At 36.1% G+C, this 24,543-nt stretch overlaps 1 long non-coding RNA gene across 1 annotated transcript; it reads left to right on the top strand.

Moving 5' to 3' along the window:
• The first annotated feature begins 23,449 nt into the window (after positions 1-23,449).
• Positions 23,450-24,143, top strand: LOC115447660. The gene is made up of 2 exons (XR_003939024.2): positions 23,450-23,577; positions 23,889-24,143. It is a non-coding gene; the product is annotated as an uncharacterized LOC115447660 (long non-coding RNA).
• Positions 24,144-24,543: the final 400 nt, after the last annotated feature.

Below are 24,543 nucleotides of genomic sequence, written 5' to 3'. Positions count from 1 at the left end.
GTAATGGCTAATCTTAGGAAATACCGGTCCAAACTGAAAAATTCTTTTTGCGTTGGATAGCCCTTTGTTCGTGGAGTGCTATAGGTATATATCATTACGCTATATTCAATAGGAGCGGAGCAGTAATGGCTAATCTCAGGAACTACCGATTGGAAATGAAAAAATATATTTGGGTTGAATAGTCCTTTGTTTGTGGAGTGCTCAAAGTCATATATCATCACGCTATGACTAATAGGAGCGGAGCAGTAATGGCTAATCTCAGGAACTACCGGTTTCAACTGAAAAATTCGTTTTGTGTTGGATAGCCCTTTATTTGTGGACCGCTATAAGCTATATATCATCACGCTATGACCAATAGGAGCGGAGCAGTAATGAAACATGTTGCAAAAACGGGGAAAATTATAAGTTTTGAGAGCTTCCGTTGCCTGCGCTGCGTAAACGGTTAAAGTTATGCAACAATGATGTATGACGGGATTGTTCTACTTTAAAAGTTCTAAAAAATATATTATAAAACAAAGTCCCCCGCTGCATCTGTCTGTCTGAACGTGTTAAACTCAAAACTACCCAACGTATTAAGATAAAATTTGGTATGGAGACAGTTTGAGACCCTGGGAAGAACATAGGCTCCCGGGAAACTACTACTTTTATAACGGAAAACTTTAGCCTGAAAAACTTTATAACGCGGGCGGAGCCGCGGGCAAAAGCTAGTTGGTTATATTAGCATTATAAAAAAATGCAGATAAGAGGGTCAACATTTATGATATAAGTTGAACAACTGGATGGACTGGATATCCACAACTTGGTGCTAGATTTTTATTAGACCTGTAATAAACAACAAGTTTTGCAGAAACAATCTTTATTAATTAATAATTAGAATTATTATTACTTAATGATTGATTGATAATATGATTTTGAAATAATTTAATATTAAAAATACTTAAAACATGTACACATATTTTTAATAAAGATTTATTGTTTTTACAACTGGTCTTTGAACATCTACATCAATAACCCCTCATCATCTTTGGACGAGACATCAAGGAGTATAATTGAATAGTCAAACGAACTTACCTGTAAGTGAAATTCGACTGTAATTGATAGCTGGTAGCCGTCGTCTCTCGCAGCGCCCAGCTATCAATAAAAAATACTATTAAGCAGTAATTCTTGTGCATTCGGTCGTCACACCGAAGGCGTGCACGGGGGACATCTGTCGCGGTCCTATGCACACATTTAAGTGTGTATACCTCGTAGTTGTTAATTCACATTGAGGCCTATAAGATCTCGCGAACATTTCCCCTCCCGCTCTCCTTCGCCCATCACGATAGGTTCCCATCCCTTCCGCTCCCCAATTCTTTTCCCACTCTCCTTCTAACCCCTACAGTCGCTAAGGCAATATTCCAGATTCCAGTATCCCATTCGCAAGTTCCCGTCATATTGACTGCAGGTACGTCTAAACATAAAAAGTAGCTAGCCCACATGTTGGAAGCCATTTTACGAATATTTTTCAGATCAACTCTGTTATCTATCATGTCTTTTACATAAATTTCAATCAGTTATATGCAGGCATTAACTCTCATGTGTTCAGTTCCCTCAACTAAAAATACACAGTGTATAATTAATTAGTATGTCAATGGAAAACAGACGTAATATTATGTATGTATATACAATTATGTATTCATCCGTAACTTCGAAGTCAGTCATGCGTATTTTCGAATTTGAATACAACGTGTTCAATCTAAGCGTCATTAATTACTCCGTTCTTAGTAAGTATGTTACCCTTTCTAATGTATCACTAAATAGTCACAAGCAAGTCCAACTAATGGTAAGCGACATCACCATCTCATAATGTAGCTACACTATTTACAACATCCTTAAATATCAAAACCAAGAATGCTATTAGCTGCTTAGCGGTTGAAATATACCGTTGATTTCCTTAGTAGATAGTCCTTAGTAACATTACTATAAGATAAAAATAATTTTAACAAAAAATTAAACCGCCTTCAAAAACCACTCAAAACCAAAAAATAATTTCACATAACAAGTATATATTGGATACCAATTTTGGAGTCGGTGCCTAATTAAAATTGCTGATGCTTAAAGTATGAAATTGCTTAAAGTGTGATGCTATTGTATTGTTTGTTGTTGTGCGTGGGAGGAAGCAGGAATTTTATTTAATTTTCGGGATTAACTTGGATGCAATGCAAACTCCATGTTGACCAGCGAGGAAGAGAGATTTGTTTATTTTATACTACAGACTACATATACATAAATTTGACAGTTGACATTTGGACTTATACAGATTATGTTACATGCCCTTCCTTTAATTAAAGCATTTATTACAATGAAATTCAATTAACATAATATTTCAAGAACTTAACATAATTTTTTCAATGTATGACTCATTAGCTTAATTATTCTAAATTTACTATTTCACATGATGTACTAGTATACATTTTACAAAGTTACATTTTTGTCATAATATGTTTACATCAATTTATTTATCATTTTTTATGTTATTATTATTTTGTAACAAACAACATTAAATTTACAAGTCAAATCTTTTTGTTTTCTTTAATATTCTACCTCTGGAACTATATTGAACTTCTGTGTTATTGCTGGTATTTGACAACTCTGTTACAGGTAAGTTTACATTTTCATTAATATTAGCATTATTACTTTCTGTTACAATTATGTTATCATGTATTTTATCATTACAATTTGTATTACAATTATTTAAATATTCAGGTATATAATAATAATATGTATGAACTTCTCTTTCATTTTCAGGATTACAATCATTACTTTTGCTTACATCTAAATTATCTTTGCAACGTGACTTCTGACAATTTTTTAAATAGTCAGGTGTATAACTATATTTACCTTTATCCTCCCTTTTACTAGGGTTCTTATCATTACTTAATTTTGACTCTGAGAAACAAGACTTGAATAACTTTATATGTTGTGTGTGTTTCTCCTATAGACTGTCCCTTCCATATTTTTAACTAAATAAGATCTAGGGAATTCTGTTTTTGACACAATTATACCTTTAGTCCATGTAAGATCTATAGGATTTTTCTTAAAAAATACTTGATCATTAGGTTTAAATTCCTGCGATTTAATAGCATTTCTATCATAATATGTCTTTCTTTTATCTATGACTTTCATTTTGTTATTATAATGCTTAGAAAATTTTACAACTTTAGGTTTAAGGTAAGTTATTTGTGTAGGTAATTTAGTTCTTAGTTTTCTAGACATTAGTAATTCTGACGGTGACTTTAAGTTACCTCTAGGTGTAGACCTATATTGAAGTAATCCTATGTAAAAATCTGTACCTGACTGTTCACATTTTCTTAATATGTTTTTATTATTTTTACAGATACTTCTGCAAGACCATTTGATTGAGGGAAATGAGGACTTGACTTAATGTGTTCTATATCCCAATCACACATGAATTTCAAGAATTCTTGGGAATTGAAAGGCGGACCTCCATCACTCACGAGTTGTAATGGGATTCCATGTCGTGAAAAAATAGATTTTAAGTGTTGTATAACAGTTTGACTTCTATAATCATTACTTAATTGTGCAATTTCAATGTAATTTGAGTAATAGTCAACCACTAATAAGATTTTTTTGTTATTGTAATCAAATAAATCTGTTGCTACTTTTTGCCAAGGAATTTCTGGTTGTTCATGTGATAATAAAGTTTCTTTTGTTTTATTTGCACTAAACATCATACATATCTCACATTGTCTTATTTTCATTTCTATGTCATGATTAATGTAGGCCAATAAACTATACCTCTTGCTTGAGGTGTATATGCGGTACATAAATATAAAATTATTTATAAGTACCCACATAAGTGTACAGTATTATGGGCCTGTTAATAAACGACCAGTTCGCGATAGTCTGTGTTTCATTGCATACATTACATTGGCGCAGTCGGTATTTGTGCAAGTTTTGTGATTTGTTCGCAATTTAACAGTTTAAAACAATGTCTATTGGAAAGATTGAAACGTTTGACATCGGTTCGCATAACTGGACCGCGTATTGTCGCCGGATAAAACAGTTTATTGCGCTTACTAAAATACCAGACAATTTGCACGTGGCTACTCTGGTGACGCATGTGGGGGAAAGATGTTACGATCTTATGTGTGACCTTTGCGCGCCCGACCTACCGGAAAAGAAAACGTTCGATCAACTGGAACAAATCATCAAAGTACATCTCGAACCTCAACGATCAGAGATCGCGGAAAGACATATATTTCGGCAGAGGAAGCAGACGCAGGCGGAGACTGTTAGCGAATATTTGCAAAGTCTGAAACATTTGGCAAAGACGTGCAATTTCGCCAGCGTGACCTCTAACCCTTTAGAGGTCAACCTGAGAGATCAATTCGTCTCCGGTCTTTACAACGAGGACATGCGATCTCGGCTGTTTGCTGAAAAGAATTTGGATTTTAACCGAGCGGTGGAGCTGGCGCTAGCACTGGAGGCGGCAGCCAGGCACGCGAGTATAGCGGCGAGCGTTAGCGGCGGCGGCGGGAGTGGAGACAGTACAGTGGCCGCGCCCGAGCCGCTCCACCGCGTGGGAACAACGCGCAGCTTGCGCCGTGCATCCGTGCCTCGTCCAGAGACGCGGGCCACGCTTCAGGAAACCAGCGAAGGCTTAGGGCCGCGGCGCTACTGTTCGCGGTGCGGAAAGGGAGGTCACGCTGCAGCCAGGTGCCGATTCAAGAATTATTCGTGCGACCGGTGCGGTAAAAAAGGACACCTCAAAGTGGTACGCAGCGCAGGGAGCGCCGGCGCCGGTGAGGCTTCCGGCCATAAGAAAAATTCCAGAAGCCAGTTTTTTTTTAGATGATTCAAGTGAAAGTGATTTAAACTTTTACAATATTGTGTGTGCTGACGGGGATGCACCTTATTATATACAGTTAAAAGTGGAAGATCGGTATGTTACATTTGAATTGGACACCGGTAGTAAAATTTCCGTTATTTCTAAGAGTTTCTATGATAAATTGTTTTCTCGTATACCTATAAAACATAAATGTTTACGTTTAAAGTCGTATACCGGAACAATAATAGAACCTCTTGGATATATCACTGTGAAAGTGGTATATAAATCTATAACCGCGCTGCTCGAATTATATATAGTCGAAAAAGGAGGCCCTCCCTTAATGGGTCGAACGTGGATACGTTGTTTAGAGTTAGATGTTGCAAATTGTCATAATATGATAGGAAAAGAGCACGATAGTGAAATAGCTGCTTTAAGAGAGGAATTCGCGGAAGTGTTTGCTGATGGGCTTGGGACTTTTAAAACTCCATTACGTTTACACTTGACGGAATCGACCCCCATATATGTTAAAGCGCGTCCGTTGCCGCTTGCGTTACGCGAACCAGTTGAGCGTGAGTTGCAAAGATTGCAGCGGGATGACGTTATCTATAAAGTAGATAGGTCCGACTATGGAACTCCGATAGTTCCAGTAATTAAAAAGAATGGTGAAATCCGTATATGCGGTGATTATAAAATCACTATTAATCCGTACATTAAAGATTTTCATTACCCTTTACCGCGTATTGAAGATATATTTGCAACGTTATCAGGGGGTCAACAATTTTCTAAGCTCGATCTGTCTCACGCCTATCAGCAACTCTTATTGATGGAAGATTCACAGCCGATGACAGCAATCACAACCCATGTCGGTACATTTGTTTACAAACGGGTCCCTTTCGGTATAAAATGTATCCCTGAAAACTTTCAAAAATTAATCGAGGAAACACTTAGTGGATTGCCGTCAACGGTTGTTTGGATTGACGATATCTGTGTTACTGGAAAGGATAAAGCCACACATTTGACAAACTTAAAATTAGTATTATCGCGACTTAAAATTGTAGGACTACGTGTTAAGTGGTCAAAATGTGAATTTTTTAAAAATAGTGTAACATATCTAGCTTACCGTATTGATAAATACGGTTTGCATACTGATGATAAGAAAGTGGAGGCAATTGTTGCGGCCCCCACTCCCGCGGACGTAACACAATTAAAAAGTTTTTTGGGACTAGTAAACTTTTATGCAAAGTTTTGTGTTAATGTTTCTGAAATTTTAAAACCGTTGTATAATTTGCTTAAAAAGAATGTCAAATGGCATTGGAGCGAGGAGTGTGACGCGGCTTTCAAAAATATTAAAGATAAATTAACGCGCGCGCCGGTCCTAGCACACTATGACCCGACTTTGCCGTTGATATTGTCGGTGGACAGCAGCGCGTACGGACTCGGTGCCGTGCTGTCACACCGCTACCCGGATGGCACAGAGCGGTTGATTAGCAGCGCCTCGCGAACTTTGAATAATGCAGAACTTAATTATTCCCAATTAGACAAAGAAGCGCTCGCTATTGTTTTCGGGGTGACTAAGCACCATCAGTATTTATATGGTAGAAAGTTTATATTACGAAGTGACCACCGAGCATTAAGTTATATATTCGATAAAAATAAAGGCATTCCGCAAACTGCCGCTAGCCGTATTCAGCGCTATGCGATTAAACTTGCCGGGTATAATTTTGACATTGAATTCATTCCTTCCACTAGAAACTGTTTTGCCGACTTTTTGTCGCGATTACCGACAAAGTCATTACATAACTCTCAAGTAAACCAAGTAAGCTATCTTAATTACATAGAAGATAAATTACCCATAACATTTCGAGAAATAAAATCGGAAACACAAAAAGATCCGTTGTTAAATAAAATATCAGGTTAAATTAAGTTCGGTTGGCCTCAACAATATAGAAACGATAGTGAAAAGCCATTCTTTATAAAAAAAAAAAAAAATTGTTTTTAGAACATGGATGTTTAGTATGGGGATATCGTGTTGTCATACCGGAATCTTTACGAGCAAAAATGTTGGACGAAATTCACAGTGGTCACATCGGTGTTGTTAAAATGAAACAGTTGGCGCGTAATTACGTATGGTGGGAGCGCATTGACGCGGACATCGAACAGGTGTGTCGTGAGTGCGTCGCATGCGCCGTGCATAGGGAGAACCCGCCGCACGCGCCGTTGCACGCATGGGCCTGGCCGGAGGAACCTTGGGGCCGGCTTAATGTTGATTTTTTAGGTCCATACCGAAATAAATATTATATCGTATTAGTAGACGCACATTCAAAATGGTTAGAAGTCGAGAGCGTATCAAGCACATCGGCCACGGTAGTCATTGCCTTTTTCAGGAAAATATTTGCTCGTTTTGGTCTCCCAAAATGCATTGTAAGCGATAATGGACCGCCTTTTTCCTCGAGCGATTATAGGGAATATCTTAGTAAAAATGGTATTAAACACATTCTAGTTTCCCCTTATCATCCCTCTAGTAACGGTGCAGCAGAAAATGCAGTCCGGACTGTCAAACAAGTGCTTAAAAAGGCGATTACTGACAATGATGATCTTGAAAGAGCTCTTTGTAGATTTTTATTTTCTTATCGAAACTCAGAACATTGTACTACACGAAAAGAACCAGCGGTAGCTTTGTTAGGGCATAGATTACGAGGACGCCTAGATTTGGTGCGACCGGACACTAGTCTCATAGTAAAAGAGGCGCAGGACATACAGAGGTCCCGATACGCGGGTAAACTGCGTGAGGCGAACGTCGGGGACCATGTTGACATACGCGACTATAGATTAGGAAATAATAATAAATGGACAAGGGGAATTGTAACTAAACGGACCGGCCCTGTGTCATATCTTGTTCAACCGTTTGATGGCAATCATTTACAAAGGCGTCATATAGACCAATTAATTACTAAACCGCCTTGTAAAACACGGCACTCTCTATCGATGATTGAACTGGATACAACTCCGAAGAAAGTTAATGATCACCCCGGGGCCAGAGTAGAGCTAACAGGCGAGAGGGGAGTGAAGGGACCGTCTACCCCACCGATTATACCATCGGATCAGAGCATCGTACGGGCCTCGGTAGAACGTTCGGGACTTTCGGGTGATAGTGAGCAACCGGGTATAGAAAATATCGACCCTGTACATGATCAGGTTCACAAACACCGCAGTCGTGTCGGTCATGCTCCTCATGCCATGAAATTGCGACCACGCAAGGTCAATAGTGATGTACCTAGTTAAGAAACTTAAACTTGTTAATTAACTAATATTACTCTCTCTCGTATTTATGTAATGTAAAATATTTGATGATGCTATACGTTTCTGAATAAGAGAGGGAAAATGAGGTGTATATGCGGTACATAAATATAAAATTATTTATAAGTACCCACATAAGTGTACAGTATTATGGGCCTGTTAATAAACGACCAGTTCGCGATAGTCTGTGTTTCATTGCATACATTACATTGCTAAGTTTTTTGTTTTTTCTATACCCATATGTCCCTCATGTAATTTATTCATATTTCAGAACGCATTGATCTGGGAATGATAACTGACTGACTTTTAAAAATTATTTCATCAATGACATGTATTTCATCTCGAATGTTCCAATATGGTAAAGTTATTGGGTCACACTGATGTTTGCTATTTGGCCACCCTACTGAATAATATTCCTTTAGTATTTTTAAAGTTTCATCTGATTGAGTATGACTTTTGATTTCTTGTAATTTATTTTGTGTTATTGCCAAATTAGATGTTAATGATTTTATGTGACAATTAATGTTATTTTCTAATTCTTCAAGATCAAATTTTTCTACTTTTGTGTTTGATATAGGTGCCCTAAAAAGTGTATCAGAAATTTCAGTACCTCTTGTATAAGAGACTAATAAATCATAAGATTGTAACGCAATCATCATTCTTTGCAGTCTTGTTGGTACATCTGACAAAGGTTTTTTAAATAATGTGACTAATGGTTGGTGATCAGTTTCTACTTGTATAGTTTTACCATAAATATATTGATGGAATTTTTTACATCCAAATAAAATAGCGTATAATTCTTTTCAATTTGGGCATAATTTTCTTGAGAACTAGTTAAAGACTTTGAAGAATAAGCAATAGGATTTTTCCCATGAAATATGACAGCTCCAACCGCATTTTTTGATGCGTCCACTGACATTCTAATTGGTTTCTTTACATCATAATGTACTAATACAGGGGATTGACAAATTAATTGTTTTAATTATTTAAATTGGCTTTCATGATTGTCTGTCCATTGCCAAATATTTTGTTTTTTAAGAAGATCCCTTAGTACTGAAGTTTCTTGTGCTAGATTTGGAATATAGGATCCTAAGTAGTTTATCATACCAAGATACCTTTGTAAATCTTTTACATTTTCTGGCCTAGGCATGTCAATAATTGCCTCGACTTTTGACTTGTCTGGTGCTATACCCTCTTTATTGAAGATATGACCTATATAAGCTACTTCTGATTTATCAAAGAGACACTTTGACTTATTGAATTTTAAGTTGACTTCTCTAGCTTTTTTAAAAACATTTTCTAGCCTTTCATTATGTTCATTTTGGTTTGAACCATACACCAAAATATCATCTACAAATATTAATACCCCAGGTAATTCACCAAATAGATCATTCATGACTTTATGAAATATTTCACCACTTGAATTAATGCCATAAGGAAGTCTGAGGAATTTGTATCTACCAAATTGTGTATTAAATGTGCAGAGCTCACTGCTTTCTGCATCTAGTTTAATCATCCAGTATCCTGAATTGGCATCTACTTTAGAAAATACAGCAGCACCCGCTACTTTAGAACGTAAATCATCTAATGTTGGATATGGAAAATGTGGCCTTTTTATAGCCTTGTTAAGGCTTCTTGGGTCTAGACAAATGCGAAGTTGGCCATTTGGCTTTTCTATGGGAACTATAGCGTTTACCCAGTCAGTAGGCTTACTTACTTTTTCAATTACTTGTAGATGTTCCATTCTATCTAATTCTACTTTAAGTTTTGAATGTAATGCATATGGAATTCTACGAACCGGACATATTTTTGGTGTTATACTAGTGTCAATGTGTAAGTGCGCTTTATGTGGTAAACAACCTAACCCTTCAAATGTGTCTGAATATGTATCAAGAAGTGATTGTACTGACCTTTGAGTTTGATTGGATGTTAGTTTAAATAATCTTTTGACAATACCCTGGTCTTCACAAGTTTTCCAGCCTAGTATAGTTGAACAGTCACATTTTACCACCATAAATTGAATATTAACTTGTTTCTTATTTTCAAAATTACATGGCAGTGTTATACTACCTATATTGAAAATTACATCTCCTGAAAAAGTGAATATTTTATTATGTGACTTCTGAATAGGTATTTTACTATTAAGAGTTTTCTCTAGATATTGCAAAGTATTGAAGGAAATTACATTTATATCAGCTCCTGTATCTATTTGACAGTTTAATAAAATATTGTGGCATTTTAATTCAATTTGCCAATTATTTTTGTTACAAGACTTATTTTTAGTATCAATTGAATTAATAATAAAGTTACTGTTATTTTGTTCACAATGATTTAGATTTATATTTGAATTTGACTCACTTAGATTACTTTTAACGGAACTTACTTGTTTATTCTTGAAAAAACAGTATTGTGCAAAGTGGTTCGGCTTCTTACAAGTTGTGCATATTTTCCCAAAAGCTGGACATTTGAAACGGTGTATTTGGGCGCATCTTCTGCAGGATATTCTATTCTTGTTGAAATTGTGTGGTGTTTTGAAGTTAGCTGAAGAGGAACTGTTGCTGCGCTCATGACTTTTACTTCTAAAAGAATTTCTGTTCATTGATCTATGTCTATTCGATACTGGATTCTTCTTGACGTTTTCTTTGGCTATTATCTTGACCTCGTGTATGTCGTCTGTTCCTAATTTCTTTGACCTTTGGTATGAGAGTTCTATTGTTTTTGCAATTTCTACTGCCTCATTAACGTCAGCAATTTTTCTTTGTAATAATTTTTCTTTTATGTTTGCATTTCTAATCCCTATTATGAACATATCTTTGACTAGTGATTCTTTTAAAGTATCAAAATTGCAACTGCATGACAAATTGTTTAGACTGGTCACGTATTCATCAAATGTTTCCTCAAATTTTTGTATTCTTGTGAAAAAGTTGTAACGCTCAACTGTTTCCTTTTTACAGGCGTTAAATTTTGAGTCGAATTTTTCTACGACGGATTTTAAAGTTTCTGTTGTTCTATCAACGTTGAACGAGTTGTAGATTTCCAGACCTGTGTCGCCTATTGGGTTGAGGAAAATCGCTAGTTTTTTCTTTTCTGTGACTTTTTCTAAGTCATTTGCTTCGACGTAAATTTCGAATTTTTGCTTCCATCTTTTCCATTTCTCACTGTTGGCACAATCCGATGCTACGCCATTTTCAGTTGTGAGACACAATGGTTTTAAGTTGTTTGCAAGTAGTACGTTTTGCACCTTGCCTTGTATTTCTTCCATGATATAATCATGTATCCCTTCTGACACCATGTATTGTTTGTTGTTGTGCGTGGGAGGAAGCAGGAATTTTATTTAATTTTCGGGATTAACTTGGATGCAATGCAAACTCCATGTTGACCAGCGAGGAAGAGAGATTTGTTTATTTTATACTACAGACTACATATACATAAATTTGACAGTTGACATTTGGACTTATACAGATTATGTTACAGCTATATACATATATGTATGTATGTAAGAAGTAGAGTCAATTAAACCCAACCCAAAAACACAACTGATATGTTTCACACACAGTACGACTATCGCGATGAAATGTTACGCCTCTGCCTACCCCTGACACAGGGAAAAGATGTTATGCTATATGTATAAGTATGTGAGAAGTACAGGCAACCAAACTCAATGCAAAACCATAACTAAATACGTCACAGGAAAGCTAAATTCGCGATTTCGTTTTCTTGGACGACATAATTATTCTAGTTTTTTTAATTTTAAAACCAAACTACCAAAGCGATCTTGAAAAAAAATGTATGGGACCAATCTGGAGAGAAATTCTTTCGAATAAAAAAAGAATTTTCCAAATCGGTTCATAAATGAGCGAGATCTGAGGTAACAAACATACAAAAAAAAAAAAAAATTCACGTCGAATTGATAACCTCCTCCTTTTTTTGAAGTCGGTTAAAAAACGAAAGACAGACAAAAACTGCGTCTAGTGCAGCCGTTGAACCTACGTGAAACAACTCATGGCTTATGACACCTCGCTGCCATTTGATTTAACAGACTTCATAAACTACAACCAGACGGCTGATAGCTCGATGCTTTTAATATTCATCTAGTATATATTTCCTATGGAAGTGCGTCCATAAGACACACCGCAATCACTAAGCGAAATAAATGTGCTTTGAATCGACGATCTTCGACCCTGTCCAAGTCGACGCCGGGCTTTATAATTACACGATTACTTATACAAACGAATTTCATTGTATTAGTACGTCACACTTATAAATGAAATTCGGAGTGGGATCCAAGGCTATGGACTGAGTGGATACAATATGGTAGTGAATAAAATAAATGACTTAATATATATTTCTATCTATAAAGACCATATGATTGCTGTTAATCACAAATTTAGCTCGTTTGTCTTAGAGCTATGTATATAGTAATGTATAAGTAACATGGCGTTAGTGATAGGCTCGCGCCTCGTCCCCTACATCGTGGGAACTAGGATGGAACACAGGTCATGGCGAAAAGTGTATACAGTAGTCAGTTACTGGTCTTCACCTAGCTAGAACAGTTTATACAAGACTATTTTGCATTACGCTTTAAGATTTTAGCTATGTGTGTATTGTTTGTACATTACTGCTTGCTTTAACGGTAAAGGAAAACATCGTGAGGAAACCTGCATACCCGAGAAATTCTCTACAGGAATTTTAAGGATGCGTGAAGTCTACCAATCCGCAATGGGCCAGCGTAGTGGACAAAAGCCTAATCCCTCTCAGTAGTAGAGGAGGCTCGTGCCCAGCAGTGGAACAGTATATAATAGAGGACTGGTATTAATATTATTATTTTAGAATATTAAGGCTATTATAATTAGTATTAACTGAGTTCTTTTACCGATTACGGGACAGTCTTCTCCTCAAACTATGCCTTAACTTGGATCCGTCAATTAAACTGAATAGAGTTGATTCAAATCGGGTAGAAATCTGTTTAAGTTCAGTTTTTTCTTTGGAAATAAAAGGTGTGAGTGTATAACAGTGATGGACATCAACTATTACTTACCATGAATCAGCAAACAATTGCTCGAGTTGAGAAACTAAATGATAAAATAAAAAAGTAAATCCCTCCTAGCCAAATTTCAAGCACAGCGGCCATTCTCAACAGAGATCTGCCAGATACGTAGAAGATCTTATAGTGCATATGTGTGTACGCAGGTGTTGTTCCTTCGCCGTCATAGTCTAGTGAGACAGTAATCCAACATGACTGGAAAGAGATGAGGGCAGGACCAACGGCTTTACTTGCTTTCCACGACGTAGGGGTATCGGACTGAAAACTACCAAATTCTAAGCTGCGACTGAGTAATTTTTAAGATACTAAAATCCAACCACAATTATTTTCGACCCGACCTCAGCGTGGTAATCATACTCGTACCCAGTGGCGTGCCTACTGCTTTGGGTATGGGCAAGCCAAAGCAGCACAAAAAAAAGATCGCATCTTCGATTTATATAAAATGTGCGTTAGAAAATAAAATAGGTATCGAATATAACTTCGCCTGTCTCGGAGAGTGGTAGTCGTGCCGCGCAAGCAATACAACTATGCCAGCAAGATAACTTATAATATATTAGGCACTTTAATCTAAAGATGGCTTTGACCCATCGTGACGTCTGAAAGAAATTTCATGTGGTGTAATAACAAATAAAGTGTATAAATTATCAACTAATCTCATAAAAAGTAGAAACACTAAGTTGAATTAGTAATCATTTTAGAAAATTTTGTCGTCTAAATAGTTAGTAGAGAAAATTTTTAGATTTATTGAGTATTTGTGAATTATATGATTACTGAAGAGAGGTTTTCTTATTAGCGCTTTGAGCGTCTGTTTCGAAGCTCAAAATATCTTAAATCACTAAAGAACATTACAATATGCTACTTTTATCTAACTAAAAAAATCCTGAGGAAAAAAGTTAGTAGAGAAAAAGTATCTTTTTATGTTTAATTCATGAGAAATAAAAATACAAACAATTCGAAAATTTCAGAAATGTTGGTCATTTAAATGATTTGTTTTTTACCAATATATCTTAGTTAATTGAATATTGGATTACTATAATAGAAGAACATCTCCTTAAAAACATACAATTTAAAAGTTCAAAAGTATTAGTAGTTACTTACTATAAGTTATGTTTCAGACAAAATGGGAAATAAAGCAAAGCTATTTCTAGGCAAGAAATGGAATCGCAACAACGCTGAGACTTTGGCTAAAGCAAGAGCTAAAAGGTCGGAGTACTAATGTTATAACATGCGTCTGTGATTATGTTTGTTGCTTTTTTTACTCATTAACCACTTGAGCAACAGGTACTCAAAGGAAAAAAATGGAACCCTTACGCTAAGAACTCAAGAAGCGGTATTTGCGGGCCCGCAATGCCTATAGAATGCAAATATATGTCAAAAATCAATGCACATTTCACAACTCGTTTTAGGCCCGCGGCGTGCGCGGTTGTACGCGGTAGCCGCTGTATCGGCGGCCAACTAGTAGAATCACGCTGGCCGTGGTCAGAACGCCGCACCCGCACCCGCATCCGCACGCATGGGGGGTTTTCAGAAATCTGACGCCATTTTCCTCCAGTGACTTGTTATTTACTTATTTATTTTATTTCGAAACACCATTAGGTAATAACGGTACAAGTATCTTTAAAGAAGTATTAGGGTATAGATGACAATGTGTTTACCTCTTAAAGGTATTTTCAGCTTACTCCAAGAAAGTAATTTAGGTACTTAATTGAATATGTAGTAATAACGTAATTCTATTATGTAATTGTTTTACAATTTGAAATAGTAAGCATAATATATTGACGGTTTACTTAAACAATCTTAACAAGGATTAGTATAAAAAAAAAAGTTAAACTTATACTACGACACAGCACAGTTGATTAAACAAGTAATGGTGGCATTTATTTATTTTGTAATTTCTTTTTCTTTGTATTACTTTGGAAAACTCTTAGGTTAATTTTATTTTTAAAAGCCAATAACTTTTCACAAAAAATGACAATGTCATTACAATGAGGCAAATAATTGTAAGTTCTCACCATCCTGGTTATTGGCGAACTAAAACTCAAGTTTGTTCTAAAGAATGTTTCCCTAAATAATTTATAGGCTCTGAACCTTGGTAGCCGACTCGGAGTCGATATGTTTATCCTATTGAGGAGCTGCGGGCAGTCAATACCAGAATTAACAAGCTTATAAAGGAAGACTAAATCAAAATATTTTCTGCGTGCTGTTAATGACTGCATTTCATAAAATTCGAGACGCTCACTGTATGATGTCATAAGACGAGTACTATTATTTTTTAGACTTAAATAATGTAAAAAAATTCTTTGTATTGTCTCTATTCTGTTATTATGAACATTATAGTGAGGAGACCAGACTTGGGAGCAGTACTCAAGAGTACTCCTCACTAGTGAGTTAAATAAAGTAATTTTTGTAGAGGGGCGCTTGAAATTATTGCTATTTCTCATGATGAAGCCTAACATTTTGTATGATTTAGCAATGATATTAGTAATGTGACTGCTAAAGTTAAGCTTACTATCTATGCAGACCCCAAGGTCGCGGATGTCTGTTACAGTATTAAGTAAAACGTTATTTATATAATATCTGTGATTTACTATATTTTTAGTGTTCCTTGTAAATGATATATGATAACACTTATCAACATTAAGACGCAATCCATGTTCACTACACCAATTAAAGATGTTGTTCAAATCTTTTTGAAGTAAATCGCAATCGGTATCACCTGTAATTGTTTTTACAATTTTTAGGTCATCAGCAAACAGGAAAGCTTTAGAGGCAGATAAACAGTTAATTAGATCGTTTATAAATATTATAAATAATAAAGGTCCCAAATGTGATCCCTGAGGAACGCCGGATTTAGCTGTAAAGAAAGTTGACTGCGAATTATTAACAACTACGTAAGATTTTCTATTTCTCAAGTATGAATCAAACCAGCGTAACATTTGATCTCCCAAAAAATAGTCGTACAATTTAACTAATAATAAGTCGTGATTAACTTTGTCGAAAGCCTTACTGATATCGGTGTAAATGACATCTGTTTGAATTCGACGATCCATGTAGTCATATAAAGTCTCCACATAATCGATCAAATTCGTGTTTGTGGAGCGGTTTCGTAAAAACCCATGTTGACTATTCCACAGTTGATGACTTAAATGTTTATGCAGGTACGGATATATCACTTTCAAATACTTTCGAGAAGTTTGACAAAAGAGATATTGGTCTATAATTTCTTATATCAGTTTTGGAACCATTTTTAAAGACAGGAGTTATTTTATCATTTTTCCAATAAGTGGGAAAAACGCCAGTTTGAAGTGATCTATTAAATATTAAAGTTAGGGGCACACGTAACTGTTTGGCACATTCTCTAATGAAATAAGCCGGTATTCCATCAGGGCCAGGACCTTTATACCGATTGAGAGTTTTTAACTTATTTAATACGACATTATAATCCAGTACTAGTGTATTAAGACAGATATTAAAAGCAGATTTACTCAGAGAATTGGAACATTGAGGAATGCGGCTATCGGCGCACGTAATTGCTGAAAAATGTTTAGCAAATAATGAACACACTTGGGTGCTATTTGTTGCGATCGTTGAGCCTAGGGACATGGATGAAGGAATGTAGGACTTATTTATCCTTTTACGTTTAATATAACTCCAGAAAGACTTAGGGTTGCAAGCAATATTAGACTCTATAATATTTATGTATTCATTATAACTTTGTAAAATAATTTTCTTACATCTTTTGTTAAGAATGTCTAACTCAATTTTATCTCTGCCGTTTTTGTAATTTTATAATCTTTTCCATATTTTTTTCTTTTCATTAATGACTCTCCTAACATCGCGCGTAAACCATGGAGGCTTGCTGCTTACGTATATTTTCGTCATTGAAACATGTAAATTAAAATCGGTCTTAAAATGTTATAGAATATATCAACCATAGAATCGACTTCAATATGCTCGCCTAAAAGATCGGCCCAATTAACAGCGTTAAGTTCATCCTGAATTGCGTTATAGTCAGCTCTAAAAAAGTTGAATCTAGGTTTGGGCGACAACGTAAGCGTACTTTCCATGTTTAAATTGATATCAAATTGAATTGGTGGATGGTGAATATCAATGACAGTGAGCGGATCAACTACATTGTGTACCTGTAAATTTGATAATGTAGAGAATATCAAGTCCAATATGTTTGAGTTATGGTTTTTTATATGATTAAATTGTGTGAGACCGTTGAGGGCCATGAATTCATGGATCAAATTATAACAAGAAGAGTTAGTACGCATTAAGGTAGTTACAGGCTTCTGTGTCTCATCATTGTGTACCCAAACCAGATTTGGAAGGTTAAAATCACCCAAAAGTAATGTTTGTGTGTTGTTTAATTTTATTAGTTCATTATTCGAAACGCGGACAGATTCGGCCAAATTAATTTACACATAACACAACACACATAAATATATATATTATGTATTCGAATATAAACTCTTTTCGGTGGGGGTAAAAAAGAAACTGGCAATATAAATATTATTAAAAAAAAAGAAGACTGACATTATTATTATTAAAGAAAAAACTACTATCGGAATCGGCAAAGAGAATTATAATATATAAAAAGGGCTCCCGGGAGCATATGTATTAAGAAAAAGGAAATTGGGGTGAGTTTATATAGTTATATATTAGTATGTATGTATAAGACCACACAGGATCGAGAAGTCCGCACGTTGGCCGAAGACAATTTTATGTATTAACATCTATTACAGAACATTTGGTCCTTATCGAGCCGGATATACTGGTTTTTAGCGGCTTCCGCTGATGTGCGGGGTTCTCTTTCTGTACAAAGAAAACACTATCGGTTCCTTCTCGAAGTATTCTGGCGGTGTATGAATACTTTGATAAGGTAATATTTATTCGTGGTTATGCGGATCATAAACACGAATAATATATATATTGCGGATTTTGCGGATAATATAGTTTAAAGTCATATTTTTTTGCAGTGATAGCTGCCATTATTCTTATTCACACTTCACAGAGAAACTCATAATATTGCGGTAGGGCTACACATATATTTATTTCGTTTCCCTTTTTATAATATAACATACATTACATATCCAAAATATACATTGCACACTCACAACGAAATTGATTTGGTCTAGTCTGTGTACGTTTCTTTGTGGAAGAATTAATATTTGTGTAAGTGGTCTAATATACATATATCTTGTGCGGTTATGCGGTTTTAGGGATTATATTAATATAAAACGCAAATTATAATTTATTTTTATGTTGACATTTTTTATTTGCGTGTTTGACATATGTATGTCAGAAAAGTATTTGAAAAGCGATTTTCTCTTGTCACTTAGCGGTCTAGCGGTTGGTGCGGTATAATTTCATAGTGTGTTGTGATCTTGGGCACGGATTCAAATCCACCTGAAGTATTTATATATTCCTTGCTTTTTGTATAACATGGTTGTCTGTAAGAGATTGCCTTGTGCGATAAGACCGCCATTTGTACTTTTTTCTCTTTTCTTCTTACATTATTTTTATCCATGGTGTACAATAAAGTGTAAATAAATAAATAAATAAATAGATATTTTATTGCGGGCCTCAAATTGTCTGAGGGAGTATTCTTTTATTTTAATATTTAATAATTTTAAATTTCCTTAAAATGCCTCCTAAAAATCAACTAAGACTTTTGAAAGTGAAGTATGATACAGCGGTATTAAATTTAAACAAACTTCACAGTCAGGGCTAGGTTCGGAGGGAGAAAGAAGTGAATTCAAAATAAGATATGCCGATTTGGAACACATTTACACGGAATTCACTTCTAGTCATATGGAGTACCTAGCTAACTTGGAGGATGAATTTGAAATAGAGGAGTTTACCCAAAAATACATGGTATATAACCAAAAATATTATGATGTGAAACGGCAGTTTTTAGATTTATTTCCTGAAGGCAGCTTTCGGTCTTCTGAATATGGCACTGCTTCTTCCACAGATAGGAAAAGGAACGAGCATGCCATTTTACCAAAGGTCGGTTACAAACCTTGAACGGGAAATTAGAGGAATTTACATCTTTTACGGAATTATTTGAATCATTGGTTGGTAAAGATCCAAAATTGTCTGATACTGAGAAATTATATTACTTACTGGGGTCTCTTGATGACGAGCCAAAGAGTCTTACTAAGCATTTGTCCGTCACAGGCGACAATTATTCAATAGCTTTGGATTTGTTGAAAAGACAATATGGTAACAAACGAGCATTAGCCGATAAATTGTTACATAATTTTTTTTGGCAACGACTAGGGTTATCAATAATTATTCTTCTTTGAAACAATTTCTTAACACTTTGGTTGTGAATACAAAAGGGTTAGAAAAAATGAATTTCCCTGTAACGGAGTGGTCTTATCTTTTATTTTATATTAATTTTCAAAAACTTGGCTCTAGTTTGAAAAAACGTTTTGAAGCTAGGTTATCTAACAAGGAATTGCCTGATTTTTCTGATTTGATTCAGTTTTTGGAGAAGGAAGTTAGGATCTTAGAGTCTAGTGGCGATGGTCAAAGCGGTAAGAGTGGCTCTGTGAATTCTCGGACACACCATGCCACGTTTGTAGGTGAACCAATGATGGTTTGCAAGCTATGTAAGCAGGGAAGTCATCATTTATCAAAATGTGTGAAATTTTTAGCATTGAATCCACACCAGCGGAAGGAGCGTGTAAAAGAATTTCGGCTTTGTTTTAGGTGTTTAAGGAAGCACAGTATTGATCAGTGCGTATCGAGTTGGTCATGTTACAAATGCAATTCTAATAAACACCACTACCTTATCCACTTTGATTTGCGGCCGGTGGTTACAGCAGGGGACGTGTCAGGGGGTTCCACGATCGGATGGTGGACCACGTTCACCAAGTGCTAATGAAAATCGGGTAGTTGCACACCAATTGGACACTAGTGGGGAAAAGGCTACTTGTACCACAGCTAGGGTAGGGGAACCTGTTAAGGATCATCATGGGGTAACTGCGTCAGCAGTGGATGATGATATAGCTTTAACTGTCTCTAACATAAATAAAATCTATAGGCGGACAGTGCTACTAGCAACAGCTATAGTACGTGTCATGGACAGATATGGGGAGTATCATGAAGTTCGTGCGCTACTAGATGGGGGTAGTCAGACTACATTTATCACCGATACCGTTGTTAAGAGGCTTGGGTTAAAACGATTTAAGTCAAACTCTATTTCGGTAACAGGTTTAGGGGGAGGACTTGTGAGTGATTGTAGAGGAGGCGTAAATTTGGTTATGTGTTCTAAATATTCGGAACAGCCTAGATTGGTAACAACGGCAATAGTATTAGGCACTATCACTCATAACCTGCCGACTCAAACGCTGTCTCAAAATTTTGCGGAATGGTATAGAGGTATCTGTTTAGCGGATGACCAATTCTTTGTTAGTCGACCGATTGATATTTTAATAGGTGCCGATCTTATGGGTGAAATCATGATTGGTGATTGTGTGAAAGTTAATGATTATTTGCCACGCGCAATGAATACGGTGTTTGGTTACGTATTGATGGGTCCAGTAACCCATAAGGTTTCTCAATGTGATGAGCGGTCTCAGACATTTTTCGCGGCATATGTTACCACAAACCAGATTTTAGAAAAATTCTGGGAGGTGGAAGATATACCGGAATCGGTTTTAGTTAATCCTGAAGATGCGGATTGTTAAAATAGGTTTTGTGAAACACATCAACGGGATCAAACGGGGAGATATATAGTACGGTTACCGTTTTTAGACGATAAACCTGAATTGGGGGATTCAATTTCGATAGCCAAGAAACGGTTCATGGCTATGGAAAGGCGGTTAATCTCGAATGAGGAATTGACAACATTTCATTTTTTCAACATACCAAAATGTTTATATTTTATGAAACTAGATCTAAAATGATGAGACCCATATTTTTTCTTTTTTCGAAATGCAGATATTTTCATTCATGATTTTCACTTTGAATTTTGTTTTATTCTAAAACGACGTAAGCTCCAAATGACGTCACATATACGGCTCAAAACGCAATGACCTTTGCTTTGCAGTAAAAAAAAAATGAAGTGACAGTTTTTTTGTTTCTGTCTCTCTCGTTGAAAGTGACAGTTGTGACGTATCTATTGTAATATTGACATTTGACATTGACAAATGACGGTGTCTTAGTTTTTTAAAATAAATAATAAGGTGGACCAAGGAACTATGTCATTCAACCGTATATGTGACGTCATCAAGCATTTTTCGGTTATTAATTTTTTTCTCCGAAATTAAGTATTGAAAAAATATTAAAAATTCATAATCGAACTCAGAGTAGAAAAATTAAGAAACGGTATTTTTGTTTTAGGCACGTTTACATTTTGAAATGTTGTCAATTGCGGGAAAAGTACATACATACATACATAACATCACGCATTTTATCCCCGAAGGGGTATGCAGAGGCGCAACTAGGGCACCCACTTTTCGCCAAGTATGTTCCGTCCCATGATGTGATAGGGGGCGAGCCTATCGCCATATCGGGCATAAATTCCAGACTCCGGGCTGATACTGAGCAGAAAAACCCAAATATATCTTTGCCCGACCCGGGATTCGAACCCAGGACCTCAGAGCGCTATTGTACCGGACATGCAATACAACTACGCCACCGAGGCGGGAAAAGTATATTGCATTTATGCGAGATTATGAAAAATTAGGGCATATGTCTGTCTGTGATCGGCAACCAGATGACTATGCAAATGGTAAAGGGTACATTATACCTCATCACGGTATTTTTAAGACAAATGCGGATAAAATTCGTGTGGCTCGGCATGCCATTCGGAGTCGAATTTTTAAGCATATATCGCGTTTCAGGTATAAGGCCAGGCCGGTTAAGCCAGTTATGTCTGCATTACCAAGTGACAGGGTAAACGCAACTGGTATATTCCATACCGTGCAAATGGATTTTGCAGGACCTTTTTCAATTAGAGCATCACGTCTTAGAAATGCAAAAATTTTAAAGGCATATTTGTGTGTTTTTGTCTGCTCTGCAACCCAAGCGGTACATTTGGAGGTTGTTGGAGACTTGACAACAGAAGCGTTCGGAGCTGCGTTGACGCGTTTCACATCTCGGCGCGGACTCCCGAGTGTGATACGTTCTGATAATGGTACTAATTATGTAGGAACAAACAAACACCTCAACGAGGTTGACAAGAATCTTCGGAATAGGGAAGTTGAGAATAGTCTAAAAAATTTTGCAGCCAAGAGTAGTATTACTTGGTTATTCAATGTGCCTTCGGGACCTCACTTCGGGGGATTGTTTGAAGCGGCTGTCAAATCTGCAAAAACCTTATTAAAGCGGATGATCGGGGAGCAGGTTTTGACTTATGAGGAATTGTCGACAGTGTTCACAAGAGTTGAAGCAGTACTCAACTCTCGCCCACTATGTCCTCTATCAAATGATCCTACGGATCTCGAAGTGTTGACCCCAGCACATTTCTTGGTCGGCAAGTCATTGCTTTCTGTGCCTGAGTATAATTTCGAACACGTAGTTAATACGCGGTTGGGACGTTTTAGATTAGTTCAGGCTATAGGTCAACGTTTCTGGAAACAATGGAGTGACCGTTACCTACACTGTCTCCAGAATCGTAACAAATGGACAACGCCGGTTGATCCACCTAAAGTAGGGGACCTCGTTTTAATAAAAGAGGAGAATGTCCCTGTCCTTAAATGGAAGAGAGGGAGAGTTTTAGAACTTTTACCTAGGATTGATGGGGTTATCCGAATTGTCAGGTTAAAGACTGCCTCAGGGAATTTATTGAGGCCTGTACTAAAAATTACGAAGTTGCCGCTGGATTAGATTCCAGTAATAAAGTTTTTTTTTTCTTTCCATTCCGATGCTTTAATGGTTAATTCCTTATTATATTTATATTGCGTGCTTATGTTTTAGAATGTTAGTATAACTTCAATAAAAGGGGCTTGTTGTGTTATTTGATAAAGGCTTTTCACAGCCTTTCTCGGGCGGCGGGATGTTTAATTTTATTAGTTCATTATTCGAAACGCGGACAGATTCGGCCAAATTAATTTACACATAACACAACACATATATATATATATATATATATATATATATATATATATATATATATATATATATATATATATATATATATATATATATATATATATATATATATATATATATATATATATATTATGTATTCGAATATAAACTCTTTTCGGTGGGGGTAAAAAAGAAACTGGCAATATAAATATTATTAAAAAAAAAGAAGACTGACATTATTATTATTGAAGAAAAAACTACTATCGGAATCGGCAAAGAGAATTATAATATATAAATCGGAATCGGAACAAAAAGGGCTCCCGGGAGCACATGTATTAAGAAAAAGGAAATTGGGGTGAGTTTATATAGTTATATATTAGTATGTATGTATAAGACCACACAGGATGGAGAAGTCCGCACGTTGGCCGAAGACAATTTTATGTATTAACATCTATTACATAGCATGTGTACTGGGTCAATTGTAAAGTGGCTAAATCTAGAAACATCTCTAATTTATCAAAGTTAACTGGTGGTGCTAAGTAAACTGTACTAATACAAAATTTTATTAACTCACGTTTTTTAAAGAATTCTGTGACAATACATATATCCTCAAAATCACTTTGTAGGTCATAAGTATTAAGTAAGAATTGAAAGTTTTCTTTACAGCAATCAAAACACCTCCACCAGTGCTTTTAGATGAAGGTTTTTTTAAATCACGTCCTCTCCTATAAACTACGTAGCGGTCATCAAATAACTCCGAGTCGGCCACGTTGCTTTGAAGCCATGTTTCAGTAATGAAAACGACATCATAATTGTGTACAGATATATTTAGACAAAACTCAGTGGTTTTAGTGTTCAAACCTCTTGAATTCTGATAGTAGCAGTTTAGAGTCATGAATACAATAAATTAACTTTTGTGTAGCATGCGCATAAGATATTACACATGACATCGTGATCGTTTCTGATATGTGTCCATGGCGTTCTGGAACTCAGCTGACCGTTAACTGCACGTCTTGCAACCGCCTGCTTTGCGATAATCGCCCGCCAAGTTTGCGGGTCATAATCGGAACCGCGACGGTTGCAAATGGCACAGATCTCCGATCATCGTGAGTTTGGAAATAAAACAGCCGATTCTCAACCGCGGCGGGCGCAACTAAAAACCGCTTCGTGAGTTCTTAGCCTTATAGGATCACTTTGTTGTCCTTTTGTCAAAACGTATTCAACTCAACAAATTACTTAGTGCGCGAGTCCCACTCGCACTAGGCTGGTTTTTTTGCATAATGCATTAGTACGCTTACTTTCAAATAACAAGGTTTGTGTG

The sequence above is a fragment of the Manduca sexta genome, chromosome 24 (genome assembly GCF_014839805.1).
Source record: "Manduca sexta isolate Smith_Timp_Sample1 chromosome 24, JHU_Msex_v1.0, whole genome shotgun sequence".
Classification (NCBI taxonomy): Eukaryota; Metazoa; Arthropoda; class Insecta; order Lepidoptera; family Sphingidae; genus Manduca; species Manduca sexta.
This window is presented reverse-complemented; position numbering and strand designations above follow the sequence as displayed.